Source organism: Trachymyrmex septentrionalis, unplaced genomic scaffold (genome assembly GCF_001594115.1).
Source record: "Trachymyrmex septentrionalis isolate Tsep2-gDNA-1 unplaced genomic scaffold, Tsep1.0 scaffold14, whole genome shotgun sequence".
NCBI classification, from domain to species: Eukaryota; Metazoa; Arthropoda; class Insecta; order Hymenoptera; family Formicidae; genus Trachymyrmex; species Trachymyrmex septentrionalis.
Window position 1 is genome coordinate 430,928 of NW_017304543.1, and position 12,584 is coordinate 443,511.

General features: G+C 31.9%; 1 protein-coding gene and 1 long non-coding RNA gene across 2 annotated transcripts in view; one reads left to right on the top strand and one right to left on the bottom strand.

The window, feature by feature from the left end:
- Nucleotides 1-12,584, top strand: part of LOC108745540 — a 75,180-nt gene that overhangs the window by 57,748 nt on the left and 4,848 nt on the right. Inside the window, exon 3 of the long non-coding RNA XR_001939107.1 lies at nucleotides 8,068-8,305. This is a non-coding gene — a long non-coding RNA (uncharacterized LOC108745540). The remainder of the gene's footprint in view (nucleotides 1-8,067; nucleotides 8,306-12,584) is intronic.
- The window catches only part of LOC108745537, an 8,973-nt gene continuing 8,584 nt past the window's right edge, over nucleotides 12,196-12,584 (bottom strand). The window contains exon 7 of the transcript XR_001939106.1: nucleotides 12,196-12,264. The gene's annotated coding sequence lies outside the window, so the exon portion shown is untranslated. The remainder of the gene's footprint in view (nucleotides 12,265-12,584) is intronic.

Sequence of the window (12,584 nt, forward strand, 5' to 3'; positions counted from 1 at the left end):
CAGAGCTGTTTGTTTCGGTTAGGACAAATCCTTAATCTACGATTAAACAACGATTTGCTATTTGACCTAGATTATCGCGTATCGCGGGCCTTCATCGGCCCGACCGAGCACTCAACAACCGTGCGTAAATGCAGCGATTATTAAATGCACAAATATACAAGCACAGATAATTTTGCACATATAAGAAAAGTATTTTGAAAAAAATCTTCCTTCTGCAACAACTCAAATAGATGGCTAATTATGAAATTATTCCACGCTGAAATGGTATGAAAAGTATTTTTATTGAAAAAAAAGAAGGGCAAATTTTTCGATTACAACAGCTTCTAAAGGCTTATTCTTGAATTTTTCAATTTAACTTTTTAATTTAACAAAAATTTCATTCAAGATTGAATCACGTTCTACAAGATATTTACATTTAAATAATGTTTTTAAATTATTTAATTAATCTGAATAATGAAATATGGATTAATAATTTTTCAACTATTTATTATTATATTTAATATTAGTTGATATTGAATTTGCTATACTTGAATTTAATTCTTATCATTGTGTATATATAAAAGTTTTGAAAGAAATGCTTTTCGAAATAAATTCATAGCTGTTAAAAAATTTATTAAGCATTACTTATATAATTTTTGTTGCGAAATAATCGGCGCAATCGGGGTAGAATTTTTTAATTTCATTTTCATTTACTAAGGGCAAATGCGTTATATTGCGTGATTACGCAAACTCATGGTGCACCAGTCCTAGAGCAGTTTATTTGAAAATTTTATCTGCTCGAAATTGCTCCGTTTAATTTTTACTTGCCGCGGTTGATTACCGATTCACTTATTATTCACGAATGGATTATAACGCAATCGTATGTTGCAAATATATTGCTACTCATTTAGCGATATTAAATCAATCAAGTATATTTTATATTCGACAACATTTTAAAACTTGAACAATCAATGTTAATGATACTGAAGAAAAATATTGCGTAAAAATAAAAAACAATTGCCTTTTTATTGTCATATAGAGAAGAGACTAGAGATTGACAAATTATCTTTGTTTTAAATGTACATATATCTCTGCAACTATTAAAAAGTTATCTGTGTCTTTTAATATAAAATTGAAGAATGGTAATCATTATCAGTATATCAAGTGGCTCTTCTATTTATTGTACTTTTAAACTTGAGAAGGATGAAATAGCTAAATAAAGCGAAAAACTCGGGTTTTACACAGTCAAGTTCCGTGACGCATTAAACGTTTATGTAAACCACATAATATACTCGTGCTCGATCATTGGGTATATTACCTGATCGAGTTAGTGTGTACCTGGGATTGTTTAACTTTCGTGAGCCGAAAAAGGTGCAAAGGTCCCCGGGCAGCTTGATAAAAAGTGTTTTGTCATTTTTATAAGAGGGACAAAGAGGGTGACAGAACGCAGAAACAGCCGGCTGGACCAACTTTGTGGAGTTCCTAAAGGATCCTACCTGGATCCACGTGGGTGGTCCTCTTTCTCTCTCTTTCTCGCGGCCCCTCGTATTATTAACGCCGGTGATAACTCGTAGGCACACAAGGTTATACCGCCCTTCCTTCTCTCGGACCTTCATTCGTTTCCACTCTTTCTGTATGTGTTGTATTGCTATCTGAATGGCGCTCGCTTCGTACATCTGCGAAAAGGGCGATCGTATATTCATGGAGACGAAGATCTTTCAGATTCCATCCTCCTGTATCTATTTACTCATTCATACATTTTCATTTAGAGCTTTTCAACACCAAATTATTTTTCGACACATTAGAAGATAAATTTCAACGTTTTCTTTTCTACAAAAATATATCTCTATATCTTTTTCTTTATATATGAAAAAATGAAACTAATGTTGGCGATATCTGTTTAATAATTATTTAAATTAATAGTAAAGTCTAATGTTTTTTAATGTTTTCTAATTTTTATCTGATGATAATTTGTCGAATCCATAATTCAGTCAATAAAAACTTTCAGTTTTTGATTAAATAAATTTAGAAAATTTCTTACAAAAATCTCGGTATTTTGCACTAATATTTACTAGGAACGAAGTATTTTTAAATTTAGGATACTCCCCGGATGTTTCCAATTTTGTCTAACTCTTCGTATTCTTCAGAAATCTGTAGCAGATCTCAGTTTGTCCTAGAAAAATATTTCTGATGGACATTCTAGATGGACAGAAGATAACACGTGGTACCTGTCGCACGCGACTGCGGGAAGCATAACATCAACAGATTTGTTGTCCTAAGGATTCACTCCGTGTTGAGAAGTCGATATTTCGCGTAAAAAAAGGGGAAAGTCAGGTGCGTCTTGTGACTGTGTCAAGAAATCAGCGTTTTATAAGAAGGAAAACAGATGTGTCTATCTTCGAAGCACGTCCTCCAAACACAGCGCAGCGCGATGTAGGTCATTTTTCGACTTGAAAATTTTATTAATCGGAGAAGTGCAAAAAAGAGAGCACGTAAAAACATGAAATGGCAGATAATAGTATCCTCGAAAAAAGATACCATTAATTAGGATAATTCATCTTCGTTTTGACTAGTACTATTATCTTGTTTAAATTATCTTGTTTAAATGGCTCGTGTATGCGCAATATTGAATAAAAAATTTCATTTTTCAATACAAAAATGAGAATAATGATTTTCTTCGTTTTTGTGAATTTTCTTTATTGAATAATGTACTTTCTTTCAAGCATGGAAATAAATCATAATCGATTTTAGCCTCATCGAGGGCGTGAATAGATGTGACCGGTTTAAAGTTGACTAAGCCACCAGTGTAAACGGATGTGTTTTGACCGAAGTAAATCGTTTCCGAAAAGAACACAAGAAACGTATTAATCTTTATAAGTACTAATATAAGCCAATTTTTCTGAAAAGAAAATAATCCTAATCTTCTCGCCTCCTTTTTGTAATACTCTATTTGGGATTTGAAAAATAGATTAAAGGAAAAAAGTTAAATAAACTCAAATACGTAAGTAAATAGGAACTATTTGGAGGATAGGTTTAAGATTAAAGGTTTTCAATTTATTATGTACTCTTGCGATCTAAATTTCATAGAGCCACACGTTTGCATTCAGATATTTATAATACTTGTATATTGATTAATATGAAAACAACGGGGGGATGAAACTGCATATCAATATTGTTCGGAAAGTCGGCAAATAGTAAAGCATCGTTAGCTTCTAAATGTTAATTAATTCCAAACGGCAATTATCCGATAATAGCCGTTGGATATTTGCGATCCATTCACATTGCGAATGATATCATAATTTGCATCCGAAAATGGGATTCATCCACAGAGAGTGATATTTACAAATTTAACTTGTATAAACTGATAAAAAAAAATATATATATATATATTAGGTATCATAAATGCTTCAAGATTTATTGGATACATTTTTAGATGAAATTTCGAAAAGAACATATTTTTTATATAACAACATTATTTGTGGTATATAATTAAGATACTTTTAGCTGATAGAGTTAAAAGCAACAAATAATAATGTGCTACAATATATTTTTGATCATTTTAGTTCTTATTTTACATTGTTTCATGGCTATTGGCATGCAAAAAATATTGAATGTTGCGTTTGAAAAATCGTTATAGCAAAATAATCCTTCGTGTAAACCATTTTGAAATTGTTATAACAAAATAACCGTTTATATATATCAATATTTTTATATTGGTTCTGGGAAATGCAGTTTTATATGTTTTATTCTTGCATTATTAACAAAACTAATATTAATGTTTTCACTTCAACATTAAAATATATAAAAAGATCCAGATGATTGATTTAAATATAAACGTGGAAGAATTTCCTAGAACCTCACAATATTAAAACAGAGACTGTTGCTTCTATTTTTGTATCTCGCGGCAAATTGCTGACCACGCATAGGATTAGGAGGAAAAATCTTTAAGAATTGAAAAAGTTACGAATCTAATTGCCAAAGGTATTGAGAGGGGTAACAGGATGCAAAAGCGCCGCGGGACATATTGAGCCACTTAAAAAACGATATTTTCGATGTGTGTGCTTTATCGGGCGCGAACGTGGCGCAGACCGGATAGTCACGTGCTGTGCGTGCCTCGCCGTGGATTTCCCAGATTTGCGATCCCCGAATCTCGCTGGCCGTCCTATCTCCGACGAAAACCCGGGCACCGCGGCGCACCCTCGATCGGCCCAAGGCAAAAATAATAGACTCGTCGCACGTTTTCATTCCCTCGGCGTGACGGGCGGCCACTATTGACTGCACCCTCATCCTACGGAAAAGCTCTACAGGGATAGGCGTAATCACGAAAATTCTACGCGAGCCACTCTAAACATCTTTTGGATGCAAGATGATGACGGCGAGATGAAGATCGGTGACTCCTCCACCACTTATTAATGTATCTAAAAATTTAGCTAAATAGATACAGATCTGAAAATATTTTTATTGAACTATCGAAATAATTACATAAGAACCTTATGCTACAAAAAGTTTTGAGTATTCTAGCAACTAGTTTAAGCGTCCTATATAATTATTTTGATGATCCAACAAAATTATTTTTAAATGTATTTAAAGACATTACGATAATCTGTCGTCAAATTGTCAAATGAACTTTATTGATTTCTTGATTATGACTTAGTAGAAAAATAAGACTCTTCTTCTGGATCGTTCTTTTCTAATTAAAAAGTTATTAAATCCGATAAATTATCTTTATCTTGATATTGATATTCTTTTGATTAAAGACATGTCAATCATAAAATACTTATACGGATATCTATGAGGATGTGCTATTAGTAATGTAACATACAGATTTTTTTTACGCGGAATGATGAAGTTTTCAATTGTAATTTGTTTCTATGTATATTCTGGACTTTGTCATTAAATATTTAAATGAGACAGTTCAAACTCCATCTTTATCTTACAGATAAAATTAAAGAAAATGACTAATTTTTTATAATATCCTGTATGGTTCTATTTGTTGATGAACTCAAAAAAGTAACTCGAAATAATATAGAAACATATTTTATTTTCTTCCTTCTATGATTTATTTTCAACATTCTTAAAACAGTGAAAATGAAACGTTAAATAGAATACGCAACATTCCGTAACGTTCTCGTCTGAGAAGCGAATCCGGAAAGATTTTTGATATTTTCCGAGCGGGAAGGACGTTTCTGCAGCGCGCGCGTAAAAGCACGTATGTGGCGAATCGATTGTGCAAACAAGAGCGCCCCCGTCTCTATCGTCCTCTCGTTAAATTTCTGTTTCACCGTTTCAATGCAAACGTTGCGAGATATAAAAGTTGCAAGCAGGCCATCAGGCCAATCCGAGAAGTTTTGCTCTGTTTGCTTGGAGCATCTAACTTATTAATAGCGTATAATCGCAAATAGATCTCTATTTATATTATATATGTACAATATTTTCGCTTATCGATACAAGGCAATCTTTCATGTCAAAACTCGTTATAAATAATTTTTCTTCCATTAAGATTTAAGTGAGCATTTTTTTTACAATCGTAGAAAACATATTGATCTTCAGCTATCTCCGTAAAACATGGAATGTGAAAATATTACAGTAACTAAATTTTATGTTAAAATTCCGCTAAAGTAGAATACGCGTTTGTGAGCTTAACTTAAATATTTAAACTAAAATTCAAAATATTTCTCTTTGTTTCTGTACTTATATGAATATGTCTTACATTACTTACATTTAAATATGTACCTTTGAAATCGTACAATTAAGGTAACTGAAACGAAAATACAATCTAACATTTTTTTTTATCTTCAAATAATATCTAAAAATAATTTTTCTTTAAAAAACATGACAGTTTTCGATATCTTTATTCTAATAGAGACATACTTTATTATCTCGCATTAAATATATTCATATAACTCTAGCTAGCTAGTTCTAACTAAGAAAGTTCTTGCGAGCCGAGAATTCAATTATAACCACATTTAGCATTAAAGTGCATGTAGAAGTGGACACGGGCTTTGGTCATTTTTAACGAGCCGTGCCGCGCAGAGCATTGGTCGAAGTCGATCGATGAGATAGCATTGGAAGACAGGCAGGTGGTGGATGAGTCGCCGCCGATCAAACGCCTCGAATTGGCAGCGATTTCTCGACCAGCGGCTGCAGTCAACCCTCTCTGTTAGCTAGCCGCCACTTCCGTCGAGTCAATTTTAATAATTCCACCCCCCACAAGCCACCTTCGTACTGCGATGACTCGCACGATTTTTCCTGCAGCTTTCAATTATCCGAGGACCCGCACTCCCACGAACGAGCGAGTAAATGCTGTCTCGCGGAATATCGATCGTTTGGCGTTCTCTCTCTCTCTCTCCTCTCTTCTCTTCTCTCTCTCTCTCTTTCCTTCGGGACGATCATCGCGTTAGACACCGGAAGTGGGCGGAACGAGAAATTACGAGTTATAGTAATGAGAAGGTGCGTTATTGTCGCCCGCAATTATGACTGTTATATACGTCGTGGATTTTCTGAAAAAATATTCGAGCCGTCCGTTGGCTAATTGGATGACTTCTCTAAATTATACACGAAAGTCTTCCTTCAGCAAAGAATTTATTTTTAACAATAATGTCGAGATATTTCAATTACAATTCTCGACACATTAACGATTGAAAATAAAGTTTTTGGGACATTTCCTTAATTGTCACATTATTTAATTAGTTTCAAGTATATATATTCTTTTGGCAGGATTTTTGTTTATATACATGCATAAACTCCACTTCAATATTTTTTTATTTTTTTAACAAAGCACTACATTATTCTGCGATACAAATAGTTGTATGTGTGTGAATCCCTTAGAAAATTAATACACACTAAAAATTACTTCGGCACAAATGGTGTGCAGTAAAACCGGATGTATACGAAGAACGCCAGGTACTCGCTAATATACCCTTTTTGGTTGCGGAAAACCAGCGTTCTCAATCGGTCGGCTGAAAGAAAGGGAAGACCGTGAAAAGAGTGCTGTTGTAAAGTAATAATCGATTTATGACGGCGCGGCGATGCTTTTTTGCTGAGTCTCTTCTCTAAAATTTGAAGGGTCCTAGATTATTCCAAAAAAAGATACAACAAAATCGTGCGTGTGCAATTAAATATCTGTGACGTAATGCAATGATATAATAAAAGCATAAGCACTCAAACATGTATGTCTAAAAGATGTCGTGAAAATTCATTCAGAATGTCATAAAGATATCTTTGAAGGTATACGTATCTAAAAAACTATCTAAAAAACATCATAAAGACATCTTCTAGACACGAAGCACGACATTGTGTGTGTTGTCTAGGCGTTGCATTCTTAAGATGCAGCAAAAATTTCAAGAACCGTTACAAAATTTATTTCTCAAAACCGAATATTTTCTTCATTTTATTCATACATATTCTGTTTTACAGCATTTATAAATCAAATTTATTAAGAATACAATAGATTTATAATGCGTTATTTAAATTCCAAATACGTCACTAAAATAAAAAGGGTATGTCGTAATTTATGACATTATATAAGTTTCTCTTGAGACCAAAGGGAAACAACAAAAATATTAAAAGAAAAGTAAAAATAGGAAAGTCAGCGGGATAATCAATATGCAAAATTTTTTTTAAATTAACGTTTTTATAATTAATAACATTTTTAAAAAATAACATTTTCATAATTAATCATATTATTCGGAAAATATACAATATTTAAAAGCGTTCGCGTAGCCAACATATCGACTTATTTAAAGTCATTCTCAACGGAAAGAAGATAATATTGTGGTAACATATTTATGCGCAAAAACACTAAAAAATTTTATTAATATTGTTGTTGCTTTCCCTTAAATGAACGAATTCTTTAATTTGAATTCAGCGATAATTTCATCTTTATTATGCTTTTAAAATCTGACAAAATTAAAAAGTTTTTATATTAAAAGTTCAAATTTAGAAAGGAAATAGGTTATGCATATGTGAGAAAAAATTAGGGAAAGGAATTACAACGCGTTTCACACTATTTATTTTTGCCCGTTTATTCTTAGACCGGATCTAAGTGACATCGACGCCATCGATATATTGGACCTTTTATTGTTTCAGTTCGATCTTCGTGGGAGGCTGCGCAGCGCGTAAAGATAAACATCCATACGCAAGAATAACATCTTCTAGATCCCTCTAATCACAACACTCAGAGGATACTCCGTACATAAACGAGGAACATGGGTAAGAAAACACTTTTGATAGAGCCATCGGAAAAATGAGAGAGCGGCCTGGCAATTCATCAAGGAAGATCATTATTCGTGATAACAGAGAAAACTGGATCGCACATATAACAAGGGTATGAATTGTTATCGATGAACAATTCACAACTTAAAAAAAGAAATGAAAAAAAATACGCGAATTATTAAAAAATTAAATCAAATTTTTTTTTATGCTGGTCTAATTAGAACGAATTAGGCACAGTTGTTAGTGAAATTTTATAATTATTATAGTATAACAATTAAATATTGTTAATAAGGAAGCATAACAGAAACTGTTCTAACAAAATTAACAATATTTCGAAAATATAATTTTATGGAAAAAAGTTCCAAATGTAATATTTTTTAATTAGCGCTAATAAAATCATTTTATTTTATCAATGTTATATTTAATAATTATAAGATTCTCATAAATAAACTAATTTTTTTTCATTTTGAATAAATATGTAATTTTTATTCAGATTATTTTGATACATTCCACGCTGTTCTACAACGTTTCGCAATATAATTGAAAATAGAACAACTTGAGCTACGCTCGATTTTAATGGCACTTCGAGTTCGCTAAAGAAGATAATGTTACATCGTATACGCGTTACATAGTATTGTTTTAGATATATTGATAATTATTAATGTTATTCAAGAAATGCTTTTTCCTCTTTTTCACGAGCTTTTTTTATGCGAATAAATAGATAATACGATAGAGACTTAAAATTTTACTAAAAGTTATCAATAAATTTATCCTGTAAACGGTAATTTACGATGAATTGAAAAGAATTGAAAGGAATGTATGCTGCAAATTATCAAATTCTTTAATATCATGGATTAACTTCAAAGTTTTGGAAATTTATTTAATCTCTTCTTTTTTTTTTCTTAATATTGATTAATTTATTTATTAAAATTAAAGTAGATCAATATTTTTGTCTCACATTAAGGAAGCATTAGATTTTATTATTATATTTATAATAAAAGGAAAAATTAAAAAATTAAAATATTTAATATATTTCAATGTTATCCTCGATTACTTTTAGATTATCTTCTTTTCAAAGATAAAGAATACAATTTGATGGCATAAATTCCTGTATCAATTTTTTCTTAATCCAACTATTTTTAAAAGAACGCAGACTATCTCAACAAAATGTACCCACGGCGAGATATATAAAATAGATATTACATTTTACATGGAGGCACATGTGAGACTTGCGATATGATCTGATATTTACCGAACAAGTTTGTATAGATTTACTTTATCGCAGCAATAACTTATTATCTCGAGTTCGGAACAAATTTTGTACAAATAACTCGTATTGATCTATGTGAAATAAAATGGAACAACAAGTGCTCATTAAGGAGCTCATTATGGATAGTAACGGTATATATCAATACAGTCCAAACCTCTGTTATGACGTACCTACCTATATCGATTAGCTCATGCGAAGAAGTATTGCGAAATTTATTTGATTGACTTCTACAAAAAGTTATACAAAATATGACACGATATCTGCTTACGATATGCGTATAGAGTGTTATCACTCGTAAAACTATGTCTACGTATTTATTGCCAGTTGGGAGATATATATCGGTAGGAATATCTGCTGTAAAAACCGCAGAATATCCATAAAAATATCTATGTGTAAACAGTACCGGCGAAGACATGATGTATGTGGATAAATAAACTTGCATGTACAAACTGTGATAGTCTAAGTGTGATTCAAAGGCAGAAAATTGCAAAACAGAATCTTCTAAATCAGAGTGAAAATTGGGAACTCTTAATATCTTAGCAGCCAAGATTTTAATTCATGCATTTCTATAGCATATCACGTAATTGTATTTTTTTTTAAGATAACAAATTTTTTTTGGTAAAATTGTATGATAATGAGATAACTATGCCAATTAATTCATTAATTCATTTAACGTAACGTAGTATTTTATCTCTCGCGCGAGACAGTTAATGATAATAAAAAAAATTTGTAAGTACCTTTAAAAATTTTCTTAAAATATACGCGGAATTTACTTATAATTTATAATAAATATACAAAGGAGACTAAGAAGAAATTAATATATAGCTGCTATAAAATACAAAGTAGGTCTATACGTAAAGATATACGTAGGAATATACGTATCAACGGAATATTTTAATTTACGTGCTTAACTCAAAAATTAAATATCGAGCTATTTTTTCAAGGAAGTGATCAGAATGATATATTAATACATAAAAGAATGGATAGACGTGAAAGATATTTAAAAACACGTTAAAAGGAGTATTTTCATCTCAACGTGTACAATCTATTAATATTAAATATTCTGTATGTACCCGCGTTGAGCTTTGTTTAATTAAAAGGCATAAAAAGGAATGCTTTTCGTGTTATGTCCCAAGCATATTTTCACGCAACAATGATTGTCCAACAAGCTTATCTTTACTAATGAGCAATGGATAAGATAAGATGCAGTGTGGTAAGATAACAGATGAAGTATGAGAAATAGTATTAACCCTTCGCGGTCCCAATTATTTCTTGAAAATGAATAAGAATGAACGATTTCATCCTCAGTTTAATTTAACATAGTTTAATATGTACCACTTAACTTATATTACTTAAAGGAATTTATGGATGTTATAAAAATATAGTTTGCAAATTGTAATGGTGCGTTGTAATTTGAACATTTGGAAAACTGTTTCCAGAAATCGCCGTAAAGCATATGTCAAACTAAAATACTGACTATGGAATTATCGACCATGGAATTACAAAGGGTTAAACTAATAAAAAACAACTAATAAAAAAGGAAAAATTGAAGAAAGGAAAAGATAGTGTAATAAAAAAAAAAACAGTGTTGCGATGATTGAAAATATAACATTTGTTATGTATCAAGCAAATTTGAGCGTCATATATGCAGTTATGCAAAATATTGTAAAAAAAACAATAGTATTTTTTAAAGTCATATGTTTTGAAAAATATTCGATCACACATTTGAATCATTCTAGCCATATCAAAATGCAAAGCAAATATCATCTATTTTAACCTGCAATCGCATTCCAGACAGTTTCAATATTGTTAATAATGTAGAAATATTTCACATAACAATACATCTAACAAAATTACGCGCTTAATTAGAACAGCGCTTAATAGTAATAAATAATTATTTCGAAAATACATACGAATTAATGAACAAGTCATAATAACAGTCGATGATCTATTAATGATTGATCTCGTTCTCTAACGAAGATGCGTAATGATCGTTGTTGAGCAACGATCAGATAAACAATCTCAAATGAAGACTATGATGATGCGTATAAAGTTTTAAGCGATAACAATATCTTTACCAATACGCTCTAATAGTTAAATAACGCGCGAAAATAGTTATAGAAAAGCAATGTATAATCAACATATTACGATGAAAGCGATTCGGTGTTCTTGCCAAATTACATGTATTAATGACTCTGAAAGAATTCTAGATTAAGTACATATTGTAAAATCGAAACGTGGTGATTTTATAAAAGGCGATTCAGTATTTGCCTTTATAAAATCATTGCGATGATTTTACAAAAGAAATATTTAGAAAATTGCTTATGTTTTGAAATATTTTTAATTGCTTATGTTCAACTAGTTTATCAGCTAGCGATTTTACATATATAATCGCTGCAGAAATTTCATAAAGTTATATTTTTAAGTTACGTATTCATCGTAATATCTATAAGGCAACAATCACGCTTCCGACACATGCATATACTCAAAGATCGGTTACCGGTCCGGATAAATTTACACTATCTATCACGAGTGTAATTTTGGAATCGCTCGCGATTGACGAGTTCTTTTCACTTTTGGACGTATCTGGCTTTTCGTCATCATCGTCGTTGTCGTTGCCACCCTCCGCTTCGTCTTCAGACGATGACGATGATAACGGCATCTGATTCATTGGTTCCTTAGCCTGGTCTTCAGGAACGGGACACACGCCGGAAGCCAGGACGTCGCAAATCCTGTTTACCGTTTCCGTGGCCATGGCACCGTTCACCTTTTTATGTAGTATCTTCACCAGCTTCTCCAGTCTGACAAATTACGTTTCGTGTCACGTTACATTCATTCGTGCCGACTTGGGAACGTGCCGTTTTTCCACCGCTAATGCATCCAAACATTTGCTAATACATCCAAAGATTTGCCCAACAAATTCTTTAGCAGAGAGTAAAGCGAAAGTTTCAGCGGAAAGCCATGCTGCCGACTAGAAAACAGAAGAAAACGATGCGATTCGATGCTTGCTGTCAAGACGTGCACTAGGTCATTCCGAGAGAGAAAAAAAAATTAACAGATCTTTGAGGAGCAAAAAAGTCATGCAAGCAAGATATACATTCGTGCTACAGTTCGTATGGAA